The sequence below is a fragment of the Linepithema humile genome, chromosome 7, assembly GCF_040581485.1.
Source record: "Linepithema humile isolate Giens D197 chromosome 7, Lhum_UNIL_v1.0, whole genome shotgun sequence".
NCBI classification, from domain to species: domain Eukaryota; kingdom Metazoa; phylum Arthropoda; class Insecta; order Hymenoptera; family Formicidae; genus Linepithema; species Linepithema humile.
The window spans coordinates 19,127,995-19,147,704 of record NC_090134.1 but is presented as its reverse complement, the minus strand read 5'-3'; the positions used below and the strand labels follow the sequence as shown (position 1 = coordinate 19,147,704).

Genomic DNA, 19,710 nt, shown 5'->3' with positions numbered 1-19,710 from the left:
GGCCCGTATATAATTACCATTATTGTATCCAGTTCTGTTACCGAGCTTGTCGAGAGACGCAGAAGCCGCAAAGTGATGTCTGACGTCGTGAGAAGTTATTATGAGAATCGCGAGTGGTGCATTATTAATGAGCTTTTAATAAACCATAACACATGGAAAATCACAAATAAACTTTAAATCTACAATCGGAAAATGAAATAAACAATTGAAATAAACAACTCATTCGATGGCTTGCAAGAAAAATCCGTTGCAAACTTCTATTCAAATATCCAATAATGACTATTATTAGTCTTTATTCCAATTTAATTCCTAACTAATTATATGTTCAACGATCTATTAAATTTTTTTAATAAATTTTAAAATATTTTTTTAACAGATATTTGAATAGAGTACTTCTTTTGTACTATTTTTACAGATTTAATGGAAGAAATTTAACAGTGAGCAAGCAATCAGGAAAGTATAATAACGGAGCATTCCGAGACATCTTGATAAGAACGAACGATCCCATAAGAATAGCACATGCTAGTGATTCCTTGGCAAGGAAGTAGCACTCAAGTACCGTTGCAAAGTAGTACAACTACGAAGAACTATCGACGGAGTATGATTCGATCGATCTCTCTCTCTCTCTCTCTCTCTCTCTTTCTCTTTCTCTCTCCCGCTCTGTGACACTTCCCAATATCCGCTTTATTTTAGAGACGACCTTGCTGTCAACCTCTCGTGGCACGCGAGAAAGACAGTTGGAAACTCATTTGAGCAATGTCGCAAGAACTGTCATAGGAATTGATACTCACGGGAAATTCGCACACTGCATCGTAAATAAAGTTTGCAATAATTGCGCGCAAACTGGCGATGAGTTTCACTACAATTTAATTATTAACAACGTCGGAACTTAAATATCATGAAGTCATTATACAACTGTTAAATTTGTTGACAACGCGCGCATATATTTTATTGCGCGCTATTGTAATTGGGAAACGTTAAAAATTTCATCGCGCAAACATGTTATTTTGCACAGAATAGAACGTCAAATATACGCATGTCCAATAACGTTCTTTTTTCTTCGCAATTGTAACAACTATGAAAAGTCAGTATATGATTTCGAACATTAAAATCATCATAGTATTGTTTTCCGTTTGTCCTTCGTAAAGTTATAGCGCGAAATACAAAAAACGTTGGCGAATAGCATTCATATCTTGCTTCATGCATAAAAATAAAAAGTGCGTATTTATATTTATGCGCATACTGCGATCTCATCGATACTACATTTCCATGATATCAACGCATCGCCGAGATTCGACATGAATAAAAAGATGTGAAAACATATTGCTGCGTTGAGAAATTCCGCGTTTGAAAAAATTCCGATTGATAATATTGCGATAATGCTGCAGAAAAATATTTTTAATTAGTTCTTTTACTCAATGCTATTTAAATATAATGACGTGAATGTTGAAATAAATGCATATTATACGTATCATTATAAATTAAATACGGTTGCATTTATCCTGAAAAATTATGCAGTATTGTGCGAAAATAGCGATATAAAAGCGCGTTTTACAAAGAATAAAGCAGCTGAAAAATCGAAATTCAGGAGAAAATAAAGTTAACTTCCAAAGGATACTTCGCAGTGTGCAGCTAATGTTTGATACATAAATGCATTTCCAACTCTCTCTCTTTCTCTCTTTTAAAAAATAAAACTGCAAATAACACGATAAGTAAAGTACATCACAAGAGACACAACGTATCTCTAGAATAAATATGCGCAACAAACGTGATTACCGAGTTTAAATACGCTTGCAGCGAATTTACAGTGTGAACACAAGCCGCGTACTTCGGGGCGATCCATCATTTCGTAACAGCGACTTCCGAAGGGAGAGAATGATACGAAGGAAGAAAGAGAAGAGGCGCGTCGGTGTTTATTGACCGTGAGGGATGCAACGCCGAGGCGGCGGCGGCGACGGAGTACCATGCTCCAATTTTCGCATTTGTTTGCCCAGCTACGGGTGGCGCCTCCTCGTTACGCAGGGTGAGGGGGGCTGCCCTCGCGCTTTACGCTGCTTATGTACACTCTTACGATACACCAGTGTTTATGTATCATTTATGCGGTGCGCCAGCCGAGAAAAGCCGCACTTTCGACCGACGACGCTGCATCGTCGTTTAGTTTCTCTCGCATGGTATAAACAGCACCTTTGCTTGCTCTGTAGAACATGATATTTTCCACATATTTTGAAAGACCAGGATCGTTTGCATGCGGGCTTTGCATTAGCATCGAAGAATTTTTAGTCAAAGTCGGATGAAATACGAACGATCGGTCGATTGTACGAAAAATATGTTCCAGATTAAATTATAGAAATTTCGTAATGCGATAATAAATAAAACGCTACAATAATTAGTTAGCGCACTACGTACAAACTGTGGTCAGTTGACAATGACAAATTCAGCCGAAAGTTCCGCAAAAATTTAATTAAAATTAGTAATTGCGCGATTACGCGGCGAATAATTTCGCTGCAACGCCGGTGGACTGCAAACCCAGTGCTACGTACGTGTTTGAATTCCGAAGCCGCGTTTTGCGCCGTGAATCATTAACCGGCGGCATAACGAGGCGCATTCGACGCGAGCGAAAGGTATTACGGTATCAAAATGCAGAGCTCGCGACGCGACGCGCCATCGCGCGTTATGAAACGAAATGGATCCGTTAAAAACGAATCGGGCGCGCGATGCGGCGTCTCGCTCGGACAGACGGCGGCGCGAAATATTCACGCCCCGATGAAGCGTTAATGGCCCCCATTGACACTAAGGCACGAATTAAACGACGGTGGCTGTTTCATCTCCGAGCGGAAATTAGTTTCGCCCATCTCGGTACGTGCCGGCGCCGTCACCGCCGTCCGTCGTCGGCCCGGCGAGAGAGCGGCAGATTGAGCGCATTTTAACGAGAACGCTAAAGCGAGAACGCTTTACAGTCGCGCTCGACGGATTAACGGTCACGATGAGCGCCATCGCCATTTGCTATTGCATTCTCGCGATTACGCGGCGATTATTGACGAACCGGATTTCCTTGCATCTAAATAGCGCGCGCACGCCGGATGTACATTATCATTGTGAATCGTCGCTTGCTCTCGATGCGCAGGAGCTTTAGCCGAGAAATTAGTCGAAAAGAAAAAAAAGAAAGAAAAAGATTAATACAGCTAAAGAACTTGATAGAAATGTTGCAAGAGTTTTCTCATTAAGTGCATTCCGTTATTTTCGTTAAGTCGCAAAATGTGATAAGTAGAACGGAGTTTCGAACAAAAACAGTCATGCAAAGTGTGACAAAATGGAGCGTTCGAGATATCAAGTTTTTCAATCGTGCTAAATTTGTTTTCTTACATTTTGAAATTTCTATACGCTACTCTTTCTGATGCTACTCCTCAACTAGCATCGATAAACATAGAAAATTCAATGATGTGTGACGCAGATAAGTGCAAGCCAAACAAAATATCGACTGCGATGGTGCGACCCGTATCGATATATATATATATGTATACCGTTATTAACCCCTATAACACCCAGTCATATTACCGATCCTTTGTAATCTGATGACGGATAAAATTTAATAACAAATCTGACAATTTTATCCATTCATTGTACGCTCGATTTCATACGATTTCACAATTACCATTCGTGAATATTGATATTTAATACGAGCCCGCTTAAACCACGATGGGTTTTTATACGTAACATCATTGTATCGTTTTCGATATAGCGCTTGATACTGTTTCATGTGATAATTCTGATACGATAATTATCGTTTGCCAGCATTATATAAACGCGAGCAATCGATGAGACTTTCATTATTCCTTGCTCGGTGCCGTTAGCGTCGGCAAAATAATTACGTTGCCGGCACATAGCGACGGTGTAGCAATCACCGTGTGACTTCCATTAGGAAAATTCCTCGCGCCGCGGAAATGGCTTTTTAATCATTAAGTGTCCGCCGATTGACGGAAGAAAAATTATCACGTGCGGTCATCAGCGCAGTCCGTTGTAACAGATGCTTTTGTTTTGCGTAACGAGCGTCGGGTCGAGAAAAAAAAATCCGCGCAGTACTTTTTACATCTGACGGAAGAACGGCAGTTGCATGGCGCTCTCTATTCTGAGTGTGCGCGTTAAATTTCCGCGAGACACACAAACGAATGCAAAGGGCTAAATTAGCGAGACGTCGCTCGAAAAGTCGCCTGAATTCTCCTAGTTGACACGAAGTACATTCTAAGCTTTTAAGTCCACGTTCATTCCATTATCGCGCCGTAACATGCTCTTTACATAGCAGACGTTCCGCATCATGACAGCTAAATGTGCACTTAGCACTAATCATCGTCCTTACAGTCGCGTATCATGAAATGATCCTTGATCAGCTATCATATTCGATTTCGCGAAGGTGATGCGACTTTAGTCTAATGGCCTGCATCCATCGCCGGAGTTACCCGATACACCCGGCCGTAGCGCCGAACCATGTAACGCGATATCGGCATTATCGACGTCACATTTCAATCTTATCTACTCGATCGAGGTTAAATCAAATCAGGCAGACGGAGACCGTGTTGCTCGGCCCAAGCAAACGGCCGTCGGAGAAGATTTTAAGCTTCGTTGAATACTTTGAGGAATTTATAGAACTGGTTGTGTCGCGGCGGTTATTCCGCAGATAGACTTCGGATAGACCTATTTATACAGTCTGTGGAAATTGAAATCAATACAATTTCAGCAAATTTAATCTTTCTCTGTGAGAGTAAAATATAGAGAAATCGTCTCACCGGTGGTTCAGAGACTCGCGTCACATTAAGAATAATACGTCTGCGATCAACGACATCGTTCCGCCCAATCAGATCAGACAATTCTGTAAAATCAGGCGAGATCGTTCCACGCGTACGTGCGTCTAAGCCATATCACTCTTGGCGATATCCAACGAAGCAACGATCATGCGATTCTACGGTTTACAATTCAGGTTGGTATCTGACAGAGCGAAAGACAGGAAAAAGGCAGACGAGTCTACGAGCAAAAAATATCTCGCAAAAATAAATGCACTATTTTTATCTACACTTTCCACATTTCTTTCATAATTATTTTCTTCTTCATTTCGGATAACGCATTCGAATAGGAAGCTCGGGAGAACCATTATACGCGTACATATATACATTGCATATTAAAGTGGATAGAATATTAAAGGGGCATACTTATTCTTGCTCGATTCTAATTATGCCTAGTTCCAAAATTTTAACTCGTACACAGTATAACGCGGCAAACATCTATGGTTATCTGTAATACTGCACGATACGAGGAGCCATTCTATGTATGTGCGCGCAAACTGCTGGAGGAGACACTTAAGTTTTACGACGCACCCAGGCCGTAACGCGCTCCTGCGCGCGATTTCATCACCAAAAATTCCTTCGGCCGCAGCTTCGCGCGCATAAACGATAATAGCGGGTCGCATTCACGCGTAAAACGGCCGCGTGCGGTTTTTTAGTGGCGTTGAGTGTACTCGTGCGAAGCGGAGTCGCGGTTCGCATTTTGCTCGCGCGCTTGCAGCAGTAAAATCGCATTGTTTTCGATATTGCGAATACGAGAAGACCGGCGCGCGCGCCGAGCCGAGAACACGATAGCGCGGAATCGTGCCCTGCACCCGCGCGTATAATGCATATATGCGCGTATGTATGTATATACGACATGCTATGCGCGCGTATCCTACATGGCAAGCATCTACACAATCCGCGTTATATACTCCGTTTCGCGCTATGCGCCTCGCTGTGTCTACCTGCGCTCTCTTCTCTTCCACGTCCCCGCTGCCTCTTCGGTGTTTCACTCTTCGCGTCTAGCCTCGTACGCAAACGCGAATGCAAGTGCACACAACACATTCCGCCTCACTCGTTCCATTTTATTAATGGATTTTGGTAGACTGTCAAGAGAAGAGGCAGAGACTGGGAGGAAAAATGGTGGTAAATGTTGATGGTTCAAGTTTCGAGTGTTTTCTTTCAAGAACGAACGTTGAGTGTTTTCGCGATTTTTATGTGCGCGCGGTTGGCATGTGAAAATCATATTCACGATTCAGGAACGGCTCTAAAAAATTCTCATTGCGGCGCCGATCGGGATTAATGGATTACAAATCGAATTTACCGAAATTTCAATAATGTTACGCGACATGGATAAAAATTAAATTAGAAAATTACAAAGGAAACGATTTAAACGCAAATTAGAAATTGATTTAACTTAAATTAACGCAATTTCACCCTGATACATTCGCTCTTTTCATCAACGTCAAACGCTAGCACCAAACGATCTTTACCCCGTTCGAAATAAATGCGAAGGACATTCCGGCAAAGTATTCGCAAATTAACCGTTCTCTCAAAGAGCAAGCCGGGGCTTTCAAGAGTCCCCTTTTCGAATCGTCACTGCAAACCACCGAAGACCGGTGGATTCGTGGGTTACAACCGCGTTCGTCTTTCGGAAGAGTGACTTTTCATTTACAAGAGGAAAAGACGAGCTTAACCCACGTCTCTCGTCTTCGATGCTTTTACGTCGATGTGTGCTTGGAAACGCTCGGGAATATGCAGGCGAACCGTAAAGCCCGTACGGTTGGCAACGGACCATCCGGGACCTTTAAGGCACCTCGGTTTTAAAGCGCGTCGTGAAACGTAGCGGTGTGAAAGTGCGCTCGATGCAAAAAATCATAGCCGCGAGACTTTTGTGCCCCGTTTAATATCTTAGCGTACGCAAATAAAGATGGAGCGTATTATTAACCGTTAAGTAAAGATAGTCGAATATAAAAAAAACCTATTTTTAGTACAGCAATACATTCCACTCTGGTTACGTTATTTTCTTATTTTGCCGAACAAAAAAGTCGAGAAAAGCTTGGAAATATTTGGTTAAAAAAAATTTAGCTGGTGAACCAAATAAAATAGGGAATAAAGAAATAACAGATAAAAGATGATGTAATAGCTACACATTATTAACTGTAGCGTCTTAAATCACGTAATTAATCACGTAAGTTAAAATTCTATTTTTCTTAACATAGATTTGGAAGCTCGTAGAACTCGCTTGCAACATGAATTTTTCGTTACATATTGCCGTAAGAGTAAAAGTTTTACGGAACAAGCCTAGCGAGCAGTACGATGCTTCGTAAATCTTGTACGCTACATTATATGTAGATGGGACCGGTGTCTTCGACCCCTTTTAAGAGCTTCTATATCGTTCTCAACGTAGCAAGATCGATGAAGGAACGGCGAAAGCGCAGTGTTCCGGGTATTACGAGCGGCGCATAATTTATTAATTATTCGTGTCCGCAGGGAGGTACCACTGGTCTTACACTCAAATTCATGATTTGGGATTAGTCGAAATGGAATGGTCAAATCTATTTTTCAGCACGGAAGATCGCGATTCGCTGAGAGATGATGAGACATTGATACGATACAAACCGGTGTATAATGTAGACAATTTACTGCCGACTCGGCAGCAAGAACTTTCGATATCGCGTAAGGGAGAATCGGCGTTAAATTTCCCGAAAATTTACGAGCATTTCGTAGCCGGGCCATTAATAACGTCGTAACTGCCGGAATCCGGAGTTTTAGTTTGGGTATGTAAGGCGTGCCCGATAAATATTTGAGCACTACGCTGCAACATTCGCGGAGGCAGCTATCGAAACTATGGAAACTCGCAACTCCGTTTTCATCCCCGCCCTTGCATTGCTTGTGTCTCTCTTACGCCGCGCTGCTTGTCCCGTTCTAAAGCCACCGTGGGAATCCATTTAAATGTCTAACGGTCGTACCGCCAGGAAAGACTCGTTCCGGTATTAAGAGACCCGTGTACGTATTTAAGTCTCGCGCTGTGTTACGATTCGAGAGAAATAATAGCAACCGCCGCCGTTGCTCTCGCATCGCCGAGGGTTGAAAAGGGTGAGAAAGGAGAAGATTAAGAGAATCAGTTGGCATTGGGTTTACACAAAACGAACAATATCCGGCGTTCATTCATTTAATGCTCGATAAAGATATCGGCTCAATTGAAACGTAGTCTATAAAAAGAAAAAAAATATACATATGTAAAAATAATTTCAATAGATAGAATAATTTATATAGATTTTATATTTCGAAAAATATTAAACACAATCTCAAAAGAAGTATTTTCAAGATATTCTTTTATATTTTTCTTCTACGAGAAATTTATGTGTGTAACAGATAATTTTTTTCCATTTAAAAATGCTATTGTATTACACGTGTATTCAATGCATTATTTCCTTTAAATAAGTCAAACAATGCGATAAATTTGTGATATATGCAACAGCTGAGTCTATATCGATAAAAATGTGTTGAAAGCGATCTTCTACAGCCGCGATTCATGTAACAACACGCGGAATTATTTACAATGTAATCCCGCATTATTCCCGGTAAGCGTCGAGGATCGCGTAAAACAGCGTAATGCGGATTAATGTTATGCGCGTGGTCGGTTTAATGCTAGGCGCCACACTCGTTACGTATTCTTGTAACAACAAGGAGAAAGAGAGAGGGAGAGAGAAAGTCGAGCCCATCGGGTAAACTCATGCGGTAAACCGTACCTCAGATTTGTACAAGTGGTTCTCTATAGCTGTCTGGTTGTTGCCTCCGAAATAAATTGCACGGCCAGTAGAAGAAATATCGTAAGAAACTGCCTTGAAAGAAGCTATTTATCCTTGTTTCATAATAAAAGATAAGTTAGACGATGAAGTCACGGTGCAGCATGTTCCGTAAGGTTCCCCGTCAAACTTTAAGATCGTATTCTCTGATAAGTTTCGCGGCGATACTTCCGCAGCAAAAATTCAGTTGGATGCCATCTTTTGTCGTTAGTCCTAAATTTGAATATTAAATATCTTGCTAACTGAGTCTCTAGTTAAGATTCTGTTAAAGTCCGTTTGAAACTTGCTTGAAGAACAATGCTACTCATTTGCATCGGTGAAGACATAATTCGTTCTTTAATTTGGAATAATTGAAATACATTTATGCAAACCGATATATTACGATTTTATCATCCTCGTTACCTTAGATATTTATGAAAATTTATCATTTATTTCCATTTAATATCTCCGTTTTTCTCAAGAATCATGTCTTCAGGATGTTATAAGGAAACCACGATTACATAATTAAACATCCATTTCTCCTGATCAATAATCTATTTCAGCCAGTCTTAAGGGCACCTCATCATTATACCATTTATTTTCCCACGTTAAGCATCACGTTTCCTCGATAGATACAGCGGCACACACTCTCGACCGAATCTTGGCTCGTATCTTCGATCGTACCACTGGCTGCGCTCTAGAAGCCACGCGAGCAAATCGAGTGTCACCCATTTACGGGCTGCAGCCCTGTGGAAACGCTTAATTTACCGCCGGTGCGATCTCAAACGTTCGAATGGTCCGGCAGTACCGATAAATCACCGACTCGCGATTTGTCTCGCGTTCGAAAGAGCGGGCTGATCCTACGACGAGATAGAAAAAAAATGAAAAAAAAATCATGCGGATAAGGTTAATGCGAGAAACATAAACGTTGTCGAGACCTTATTGTCTTATCGCAATGAGAAGTCGCTCACATTGAAAAAATCTTTAAGACAAACGCAAATTTCTAAGATATTCTCCACTTCGTATCATATTAAAATTTAAATATTAAATTATTTAATATTACACACATTATCATCGCATAGTTGATATTTTGTTCAGAAATATATGAATGTACATTAATAAAATGCTATCTCACATTTCCTCTCTCCTAGTGCCTGTAAATTTGCACTCGATAGACGGAAAAATGTGGTTAATTACGATATCGGGATAATAACTCTACTTGTTCACTCGACATTCGCGAGGCTCGTTGCACGATCCGATTTCGAACGAAAACTCGAGAAAAGGCCAGGCAGGCTTTGGGTCGCGAGATACACCGACGGGTAATTACTGCTAGCTAATTACTACGGCACACTTTAATTAATGCGGTATTTCGTTCTGCGCTACCGATACGACATGCGATTAAACGCATGATGTACTACGGATGAATAAGTAACATGTCGTTTAACAAATCATCTATTTCGATCATTACACGCATGACGTGCTAGATATATTAAATGCGTATTAAAAATCTCTTTCAAAGAGTGGTTTATTAGAACTAAACTAATCAAATCTCTATTATTAACTTTTCTCTCTAAAAATGCGCAAAATAAAAACGTTACGCGCACAAGTTAGTTTCAAATGAGAGAGGAAATACACACACACACACACACACACACACATGGCCAATTTTAAAACTCGAAAAATTTAACTGCATTCGTTAAAATGAGCTCCTATGTTATTTAAATTCATGGTTACCGTTCGGATCCCATTCTCAAGGGTTGAAATATCTCGAATAAGCCATGGGAAATAAGATACCCGGAGTAAAAACCGGCTAGTAAAGTTGCTCAGTGGGCAAACGGGAGCAGAGCCTTTGATCCTTCTCGTTGGCTGCAATTTAAAGACGGAGAAGCAATTGGTAGCACACCAAGGCTACGACTGGTTCGCTCTTATCACGAGAACCACCACCCTCTTATCGATCACCAGCTCGTATATAACCCTTGCATATCTGACCAGCGATCGTTTGTCCAACTCGGAGAATATCGTGCGGGTATCGAAAGGCGAACGCTGTAGCAATTTAATTCCCAATTATTCCGTCCATATTTTATTATTTTGAAATCAAATATTTAGCTTTAACATTTGCATACAAATGCATTTGGTTTATACAGTATATTCGCCGTGCAAACAGCGCAAGGTTCTGCAAAAGTGTCGATAAGTAGCGTAATTTTATCTCACGACTGATTTGTAATTAATTTCTGTCGAAAATTTAATTTATGGCTTCATTATAACTCATTTTAGCGTGAAAACTAAAGTAAATCGGCTGCATCGAAACAAATAATGCAGCAAATAGACGTAATGTGCAGCAAGCATATCTCTTTTCGATATGTACTTACATTGACTTTGCTGCAACGGTGCACGCACAATTTGCATGCGTGTAGTTTTCTGATCGATCATAATCGTTCGATTTTCTACAGTAAAAGTTGGAGCCGCAGATTAAATTGTTCCTAAATTAAAAAGATATTCCTCATGCTGATTAACAGCTCTTAGCAATACTTAGCATAAAATCTAAAATTAATTAAAAATTGAATTTATACAGAAATCTATAACATTTTAAAGTTTGACGTTTAATAATTAAAAAGTTCTAAATGACTTTTTTCAAAGATCTTAAATCATTTTGTAACTTACGTATTTAGCAAGATAAAAGAGGCCAGATTAAAAGTACAGAAAACTGTTTAAAAATTAGCTTAGATTCTGATTTTGAAAAATTCATTCTCAATCGATTTTATTGAGCTCTATTTTCAGTTAGATTTTTTTTATCAATCCTGAAACAAGTTGCACCGCGACTTAACACGACTTGACACGATATCAACGATATCAACGATCGCTATGTCCACCACGATTCTCACGGATATACTTTTAATACACTTTTATTCGCAGTAGCCGATGGTTATAGTCACGTTAACGCACGCTCCCTCGGGCTTGGGAGGGCCGTCATTCGGGGATTCCGCCGGCGCGCGATCGCGTGCAAAAATCTCCCGCTCGATCGCGTGCCCACACGCGCAACTAGCCGCTCCTGTCCAACTTTCCAGAAACTCGTCTCTACATCGAGTGCCGCAATGGTGGGCGCAGTAACCGTACGCTACGTATCCCTTCGTGCGGATAGATTTCAGACCAACGACGCGCCTATTTCCGGCAGCTCCGATTAGGCAGCACGTCGAAAAATGCTTTTTTCGATTGATTCCGTTTAAAACGAACATCGCATTTGATTTAAGCGCACTACGGGTATAAATTAATTTGTCGGGCATAATATTTAGTTCATTCCAGTTTTGAAATTTGATACACAAAAAATATCGAACGTGCATAATTGAGTATGCTTAAATTAATAATTTTGCCAACTTAAAGAAGTATAATTTCATATATATCACTTTAATTTATTAATATATGTTTATCTTAGAAATTTCTTATAAATATTTCAATGATAATCGTGCTTATCGATCGTTAGTTGAACTGAATCTCCAAATAGCGGCGCTAATAGACGCATGTGTGCGACAAACAGTGCTTGATCGTGCGTCATTAGCGAAATTATTGGTTCATTAGGGATTTGATCGTGTCCACGATCAAGGATGTAGGTGGATCCTATTTGATTCGAGACAATTGCGAAATAGAATGTGCACTTCTCTCTCGAGGGAAGACCGGTCAATTCTGGCCGCGACTGCGCGACTGAATTTATGGCGATGCTGCAAGCTACAAGCCGACTTCGGGTTTAATAATGGTGGTATCGATATCGCAACGCTTAGCCACCACGATTGCTCATTAGATACGTGACCTGACGTCTGTGACGTCTCCGGTGTCTGTGACGTTTGCGGCGTCTATAATATCAACGACGTCTATCGATCAAAGTGCAGTGTCTAGTTGAAACCGTTCTGTAGATAACGGGCCATAGTGGGCTATCATATGCGTATTAATTATGTACACCAAACGATTGTATATACACACACACACATATATATATATATATATGGAAATGGCTTGTGCGCGGTGCCTTCATCTACTACTTGGCGGTCTCGTTAACGGTCGAGATTCGAACATAGTGGCTCCCGTATGTATATCGTGTTAACATTTCGTCAAAATCTCACTTTAGACTATGAAATAGCGAGGACAAATCAAGTATTGTGACTGGATACTAACATATTGGAGAAGCCTGAGCATAGTTGTTATTATGATTTTAAAATATAAATTGAGACATCACACATATACCGTGTTTCATCACGCATTTATGTATCACTTTTCTTGGTTTAATTAACGCATGAGCCTCATTATTTTACAATATATTTTACACAATTATCCTTAATATTTATTATGACATCTCATTATAAATTATATTTTCCACGTAACAAATAAATTAAAAAAAATTTTTTGCACAATTAATTAAAAATATACATTAATCTTATTTACATTTGATATTCAATATTTTCTTATATAAAAATAATTTTAAATTGTTATAAGTCTGGAAGTTTCTAGATTATTATTATTATTTTATGAATAGTAAAACAACTTTTCTGTTACACTATATTGAGAAGAATATACAAATTTCGATATTTATCTTTTTCAATTCAAATTTCTTATTGCACTCAAAAGATTATGCAATAAATTCTATATTGCTTCAATGCATTTCACAAGACATAAATGTGGAATATGTCCAGCTCTTGCATCCTGTATTACTATGATCAAGCTTATCTTTTTAAGATTTTTATCCACAACTCAAGGAGATACAACCTCTCGGAAAATACATCGTAACGCAGGAGTACCAGCACGATTCTTTATGAGAGAATTCAAATTTTCATTCGTCGATATCAGATACAGCGCCGAATAAAAACGCGCATCCTTCACGAAATGCGAACGGAGGATGTATACGCGTTTTCATTGGGGACGCAGAGAGGGGACTGCGTCGGGTATGGCAAATTTTGCATAACCCGAAGATACGTCTCGTACGTCTTCTGGTGCATAATTCATGCATCAAAGTATATACTGCGAAGCCGAAGCGGCTCTTATAAGCCCGAGGCTTTCTCGAATTCTTAAGCTCTCCCGAAGTTGCGAGTTGTTACTGATCTCTCCTCGTGCAAGAGTTATACCATCGCGCGCGAGCACTTCATCGACTGACTATATTATCGATTCTAGTTTGACGCCTGAGCTGATTTCGTGCCGAACACGACCCAAATTTCTTTTCGATATGTAGCGAACGAGCGATGTTCTTGCGGATTTAACACGTGCGACGAATTCGTGACACCTTAAAAATTGCAAACTTTTATGGAATTGGCATCTCTGTTCGTCTTGTTATTTTAGCTCCTATTGTAGATTCGTCGTGCATTATATTAACGATAATATCAACAAATGCGAAGAAATTAAAAGCAGCAATACGATAGCAAAAATATATTTTAAGTCAAAAAAGATTATGTAATATTATTTTTCAACAAAATTATATATATATACATATGTATTTTTTTCAATTTATCTTTGCAACGTAATTTTCAGTTAAAATTTACTTGCTAAAATTACGCAAGTGTCTATAAGAAAAATAAAGAAATACGCAAAAGCCGATTTCTGAAGAGGTCGCAGCGTTAACTTTTATGGATGCGCCGAGGAAATATGTGCGCGAACGCGTCATCGAAAGTAACCATAGGCTGCATCGAGAATCAGGTTTTGCATAACTCGAAGATACGTCTCCCTCGTCGCCTGGTCCATAATTCATGCGCCGGTGTACATACTTCGAGGCGTTCTTATAAGGTCGCGGGATGTAAGCTCCCGCCGCGCGAGTTCTTCGATTCTTAAGCTTCCCACGCGAAGTTACGAGTAGTTACTGATCTCTTCTTCGTCTCTCTGCCTGCCGATACGCGAGAGTTGCTGCAGGCGGGCACCGTTGCGGCCGACTACATTATCGACTCTAGTTTGACAGTCGAGTTGATAGTTTCAAGTATGTGCCCGACTCGGACTCCCTGAGACTCTCTGTCGAACTACAGCTGCTGCTGCTGGTACTGAGTACGGAAAGGATGGGGGAGGAGAAATGATATATACGTCAATTCGGAACATGAAACAAACCGAGGGTTTCAGTGGACCGCTGTAGCTACGACCGACAGCCGCGTGTACATTCCTCCGTATCAGAATATATATATGTGATCAGCGGAGCTATGCAATCAACGGTGAACCACGCAACCCGATGTCGGTCTCGTGTTTGTTTCATGCACGAGTAATTGTGACAGTCGGCATGCACGAACTTTGGAGTGTTAACGCTGCGCCGTTATATCTCAAGACTACCGATTCGCGGCTGTTTCGTTCTGTTCCTCACCGCACCGAAACCCCTCGATGCGGCGTGCCGCAAAATAGCGAGCAAAAAGGATAAACGGCGCAAATTACTATGCAGGCAGAGAATCATTTGGTGAAGTAACTGTGGAAAATTGATTAAATAAAACTAACCTTATTGAACGGAATTAAACCGTAGCAGTACGAAACGCTCACTATTTTCAAAATCAAAGTACGTACGTGTAGGAACAATTGGATGAAAAAAGAAGCAAAGTTTTTTCGCGAAATTTGCGATTTCAATTCTTCGGAAATAAGAGAAGGACACGTCGCCTTCTTCCGCCTGGCTTTTTACGGCACGTAATTGAAAGTGCAGACGTAGCTTGGCGAAGGTAGCCCGGTGAAAATTGTGCGCGCAATCAATCAGTTGCAACAATCGTCGCAAATGACCGCTCGACGGAAACGTCGCGCGCGATACAAGCGGATTATCGAGTTCACTCGCGGCGCACGCGGCGGGAAAATACGCGACATACCTGCGCCGCAATGTTGGGCCGTAATTTACCGTTTTCATGTTTCCCGATAGTCATCGTAAACCTGTCAGCCGCGTGCCAAGTTTCTGCTCGAGCGTTCTCCCTAGACTTTTTATATAATCCGCGATCGCCGGTGCGATAATGGCCTTTACCTTAACAACCCGCGATCCAAACGACAGCGCGAAAACTTGGCAAAAAGAATGCGCTCTCTGATAACCGTGTAAAAGTGTAATGGAGATGCGATAATCCACTTCTCATGTATCCGAGCGTCAAAATATCATATTGCATGAGGTAATTCGATAAGACCGGATTGCATAATTATTAATAATGAGAGCATATCAGTTTACTCATTCACTTTTGGGACCGGATCGACACACACACACTGTTTAATGTCTTGCATCCGGTCTCTTGTGTAGAACAGTTATCGCGTCTGATTACAAATACGCGACACGGTCGATGTAACGAGGTGTAACGTGAAATTATCATCTCCCGCGACGATCAGCTCCCGATTGAAAATCACTTGGAGATCAGAGATGCTTAAACACCCCGCCTAAGCAAATTAACTCGATATCCCGAGGGGGAAAGCGAGGTTATCGCAACTTCCCGTGAACTATATTCCCAGACGAGGGAAAGTTGCTTATTATACAGACGACACACGATCGAAGTGTACACGACACTCCATTATTTCTATCATAACAAGCCTCGCTACCAGAATTTCCCTAATCCTCTCTAGACATCAACGGTATTAAGCGTGATTAATTACTTTGACATTCACGTGAAAGCGAACGAGTACAAAGTAAGATTAAAAATCACCGCTAATGGTGCCGTTAAGCACGCGAAATGCTGGTAATTAAAACTAGCGTTTATTACGCTCCAAATGAACATGAAATAGGCGGTTTACGCGTTTACGCGAGCGCAATTATGTTAAGGAAGCAGTCGCGCATTTTCGGCTTCCCGAAATTTCGTTGCGCGTTTTGTCGGTAAATTATACATAACTTGCTTTTGCTCGCGTGTCGGCGAAATAAAATTATTTCGTTAGTCAATCCTATTTTACGGCTCTGCTGATTAAGCTACATTAGCTTGTCTATATGGAATTTTAAATATAATTGTGTATAATTAAGCGACAATCAATTTTATTATTTAAACGAAAAACCTGGATTTTGGGATTATCATAGCTTAAATTATTATCTGTGGCTGAAAATTCCCTCTTAGTAGATCTGTATATTTTATATCTTTTCACACACTTGCATATTTTACGTCACTTTTTATGATGCTGAAAGACAGACTTTAGAAAGAGAATAAAATTATATTATCAAGATGGATAATTTAAAAAATCTGATCTCAAACCGACGAGATTCGTCGCTTTTTCTTTTCTAAAGAGAAAATATCTTTTATCTATTCTCCATCGCGTTGCGTGCGTCATTGACGAAAATTCCCAGCGATAACATTGAGGACTGGAAATTAGATTGGACCGGGGGACGCTTAAAAAGATAATGACGATGGCCGGCCTCGGAGCGGCGGGCGGGCGAAAACGTTGAAGCGGCAGAAATGGGGCGAGGAAATCGTCCGGTATTCTTCGAATTGTTCAAGATTACGTTCTGCAGCTCGTGCAGTTTCTACGGCTCCGTGGGCTTGATAAATGCTCGGGGAAAAAAGGGCGGCGCGCCGGGATCTTTAATTTTTCACGAGGGAGGACCGGATTGCGCTGAATACAGCGGCCGAGTAGGGCTCGACAGGGCGCAAAGAAACGCGCCGATTTCTGTATAAATCTCGTTAATGATCGAGCATCGATTTCGCGCCAGCTTGCAGCGTCGACAGTGCGACGCGATGATTTATTGGCCGTGATATCTTCCCCGTTAAGAATGACTTTGGATGTGCGATTTGCTACGAACGGCAGTAATTCCGAGTTATTTCAACAAGTTGTAGAAAATCAATATTAAACAAATCTTGAAAAGGAAAGCTTAATCATCTGCAAAGTTAACTTAAAATGTTGAAATACCGAATTATGGAGCGTTCAATATATCGCTAGCGATTTTTCGCCGCGCGAAACGTCCCGACGTGCCCAACAAATTAATTCGTGCAATATTCATCGCAATTCCTCGCGCAATTTATCACGCTTTGCGCACTTCTGTCTGTCCGTGAGAACGAATAACGATACGAGAGAAGAATGCCCGGCGAAAAGTCGACGGCGTGCTCGGCGCGACGATAAAGAAACGAGCGGAATAGAAAAATTCGAGATAAAGCGCTTTAAAGTCCACCGGGTCCAGCGTCGGAGGAGCGTCGAAAATAATGGAACAGAAGGTGCTCGCGGTCCAATCGAAACAACAATTTACCGGCGGCCGCTTTTATCTATAATAGCGCCGGACGGAAACGCCGATAGAACGTGGCGGAAGGTAGTTCTATCGGTGGCCCCGACCTCGAAGGCCGGAGATTCCCCGGACTTCCGGTACAAACGGATGGACGACACGGAATTACTCCCCCGTTCCCTTTTCTAAATAGGGGTGGACAGACTCTGAGAGATCGACGACGTCGAGAAACGGCGACCGTCTCGCGAGTCTTCTCTCGGCGTACTTCGAAGTATTTGCTTTCGAATCAGCTCCGGCGTGCACGTAGGGATTCCTCGGAGAAATAGGGTTACCGGAGCACAAATGTGTGTATATGTTTGTATTTATGTGTATGTGACTCACGTTCGCGATGTTTCGGATCCGAGGACGAAAGGCGACAGTAGGAAAACGAGCGGAGGTCGGTGCCACGAAGTGGCGGACGATGGGACGATAGCCATATGGCACGAGAAGAAGAGAAACAAACTCGCATCACACAGAAGACTCGCTTCGTTTAACAGGACCGAGCGCTGGACGACGGCCAAGCGGGTATCATACGGACGTTAGCTATCCTTTTGAACGTCAGTTATGAGTCTTTCGAATTGCATCAAAGCTACACAATGGTTTCGCCCTTTCTGCCTTTCTCTCTGTATCTCTCTTTCGCGAACACGCGTCCGGAACTGAGGTAGACGCCGGATGAGTCCTCGTTTCTCGTCAGCCCTTCCCGTCCCTACTCCGTCTTTTCTTTCTCTCGCGTTTTATTCCGCGATTCGTTTCTGCCGCTTTCTTGAAAGAGGGCTCAGTGCACTTGGTGCACCCATTCGACCGATTCCTCCGTCTTTTAGCAATTTCTTTAAAGGATGGCTCAGCTAAAGATTTATGAATGATTGAGTAAAATAAAGCTAAGACATTTAATGTTGTACCGTTCGCGTAGTCGATTAGTATTCATAACATTGTAATAAATCTTCCATGAAGAACGATTTAAGAATGAGATTCGTCAGTCGAGAATTTTGACCGCATTTTAAGCAATAAAATCCATGACGTTCGTATCGATTTTTCATTTGCGTTATTGTAGATTCGTAAGTTAAAACGGCGTGATCTAAAAATCTTTTCTAAAAAGGTTATATTAAATGTAACTCGCGTAAATTCTCGTTTTATTGGATCGAAGTAATGATATTCCTATAGCGGCGACGAGTTGAGAAAGGAAATTTTCGTCATGCGTCATTCGTTCCAATAAATGTGATCGGACCGTTAAAGTTTTACGACGGTGCGTGTCGCGCTTGTAGCATGCGCGGACGGAATCGGATGGCGAAATTCGCTCTAATAAATTCCATTACGCGTCTCTTTCGGCGTTTGATTCGATTTCGCAAATTTATTTTCGGCCGCGCGAACGGACGCGATAGTACGGGACACGTACTGCTCGTTACGCGCGGCAATATTTTCGATTCTCTCGCTTCCTGGCCGTGTTTCAGTCGCCAAACCCACCTCCACCAATTTCCTGACTCGCCATGCATTCGGAACATCAGGAAGCAGTTATGAAACTACATACTAACTTATCGAGACCATGCTTCGCCGCGGAAGCAATTTTCTAAACCGCCGATTATTTCAACGGCGACGAATTGTATACAAATTCGTCTATCGACATGAACATTTGACACAGAAATCTGTAGCAGCGACAATAAAAGCTTTAATCAGAATGATTGAGAGAGTAATAATAAATGTTGTAATATCCATTATAAAAGGATATAACTCGTATATGTATATCGTATATAATATTAAACATTTTATTTAAACCGCGGGAATGGAAAAAAAATGACAACTTTTATAACTCGCAGCGCTGCTTTTAACGCCAATGTTGCAACACAATCAATCGAGCTCAGCGCGGATAAAAAGGAGAAATACACTGCTGTTTAAAAAAAAAAGTTACTGTCAGCACAATCGCGGCGTTGCAAAGGCTTGGATTTCACGCCGAAAACTATCGCGC

The 19,710-nt window shown here is 41.3% G+C and overlaps 2 protein-coding genes across 3 annotated transcripts in view; one reads left to right on the top strand and one right to left on the bottom strand.

The window, feature by feature from the left end:
* The window catches only part of LOC105670036 (zwei Ig domain protein zig-8), a 265,129-nt gene that overhangs the window by 118,002 nt on the left and 127,417 nt on the right, over positions 1-19,710 (bottom strand). The window lies entirely within an intron of this gene.
* The window catches only part of LOC105670037 (zwei Ig domain protein zig-8-like), a 235,366-nt gene that overhangs the window by 153,122 nt on the left and 62,534 nt on the right, over positions 1-19,710 (top strand). The window lies entirely within an intron of this gene.